The sequence below is a fragment of the Falco punctatus genome, assembly GCF_963210335.1.
Source record: "Falco punctatus genome assembly, chromosome: 6".
Taxonomy (NCBI): Eukaryota; Metazoa; Chordata; class Aves; order Falconiformes; family Falconidae; genus Falco; species Falco punctatus.
Genome location: NC_137585.1, coordinates 80,715,816 through 80,718,148, shown reverse-complemented (window position 1 = coordinate 80,718,148; position 2,333 = coordinate 80,715,816).

The following is a 2,333-nucleotide window of genomic DNA, read 5'->3' as shown; positions in this document are numbered from 1 at the left end:
CCCCCAAAAAAAAAAAAAAAAAAAAAAAAGGCCTAACTGTTTTAGAAAATGCTAACTTTTCACATATCTTTTGATCATTTTTACTAGAGGTTAAAAAAACCCAAACCCACATCTATGGAAACTGCTGTGATCTCTGTTAAGAACCTATCAAGAAGTTGCGTTGCTGTCTCACAGGATCATTATCAGAGCCATAGACAAGACATCATATATTGCTTTTTCAGAAAGTTTTCTGAAACAGCATCATGCTTTTCAAATTTTAAATAAACATATAAATATAAACACTATCTGCAAATAAATAAATAATATTAAATAATATTACTGGTTTCCTTATCTGATGAACATACTTTTTTGTTTCCAAGTAGTAGGTAATGAGGTTCAACTCACAGTGAGACGAGACCAAGACAACATAAAGGACTGAGACCAGAACCTTAGAAATACGCAGTTTCTCATGCTAGTGTTTTCTAATGACAACAATATACTTTCCTGATATTTAGTGGCTTGCTTTCGTAACTGTAACTCCTACTTCCAGCTTTACCCCCTGGAACATATCTTGTGTCTACTAGGTTGCAACAATATTGCTTCAAATTAAAAGGTGCTGCTTTAACCTAAAATCTGTCCAAACAGAGTTTTGTTCGTGGTGATGTATTTTGCTCAGGTTTAATCGTATCACATATAGTTTGGTGTTTTGAAATATGATTCACATCACCTTTGTACAGTTGATCTAAGACAGTTTGATAGTCCATCAGCAATTAGAAAACAGAAGGCCATAGGCCTATATTAAACAAGTGAGTGATGCAAGTATGAGGCAGTGTCACCATAGCAACTCGGCTTGCACACAGGATGCTGTATTTAACCTTAGGGAGCTCTTAAAACTTAATTCCTGAAATAGCTAAGCACTATGTGGTAATGGGGATGTGCCTTCAGTGCTATAGCAGTAGATTTGTCTCAGAAATGTGCAAACGCTTTGGCCCAATATAACTTCAAAGTAAGAAACCAATTGTGTATGAGCATTCACACTGACGTGCCTCATGGAATTCATGACTCGCTGTTGTAAATCTGCAAGATTGATTGCTCTTTTTGGAAGTGGGAGGGTGCTATCTCTATAGTTTATTGCAGTAAGACAGAAGCATCTTAACAGGAATATATTTCCAGGAATTACTGTTAAGAGTTTTATCCCATTTTCCTCTTGCTAGTCCACACACCCTCTTCTATCTGCACAGTTACTGTAAGCTTTGCCAGGAAAAGGAAGAAAAACACATTTTTGTGTTTGTCTTGCAGGTTTGAATTTTCCAGCTCCTAGTAAACTAGCCATGTGGATATTAATTAGAAATGTGACTCTATATACCCTCAAGTCAGACAGAAATTGTGAATTAGCCTCACTAGAGGGTCATGCTACCATTAAAAAAAAAGCTATAGGCAGTCAGTCTTTGGTAAAACCAACATTTCAACAACCTTTGATGAGGAAATGTAAGGGGTTTAGAGGTGTAAGATCACAAGATCAAAATGAATTCTTAGAAGAAACAAGCAGCGTTAGGTTTGAATACTGTGTAGTTACTACCTCCCCTCAGCGGTCAGGCTAATGCTTCACCATTTCCACATTTTGCTTAAGATTGACCAATATGATAAAATACCTAGGTCAAGAGGCCAGATTCACTGGAGGACTTGTTATCTAACTACCTTTCAGGGTGCCTAAATCACATATCATTCAGGGTTTCACAAAGCCCTCCTGACTACTTTAGATGTCTGCAACCCCATGGCACCTCAGTTTTCGGTAGTAACATCACCAAAGTCCTCGCTTTTCTGCAGAAACAATTGATACGCAGCCATCCAGTGTCCACCTCACACCTATGCTCTGGCAAGACTTACAAATGAGGCTTTCCCATCTGTATCTCACCTATAGGATAGAAGATGTCTTTATATAAAATGATCTTTTGGGGAGAATCACTTATCTGAGACAAGGAAATGTGAAGATCTGTCAATAAAAGAGACACATTTATGGATACCTAAATTCCAAGGGAAGATTTAACAGAAAAGCCCCATTTAGTCTTTAAAGGAAATTATTAGGCAAGTTTACCAATAAGTGAGAAAACAGTAGTGTTCATAACATACAAGAGAAAAAGAAGAGGCACCATTACAGAATTATATCATAGCTGACGTAGTATGGATTTCAACTATATATGAGAAATGTATAGACGGGGTTGTGTTAAATGCTGTGTTTTCCACACCCTGCTATTGCATTGCTGTTCAGGAACATGTGCTTCTATTATATTTTAGTAACTCGTCTGAACAGATAATTTAAAACTCCATTATAGTTGAGTGAATTTTATAGAATT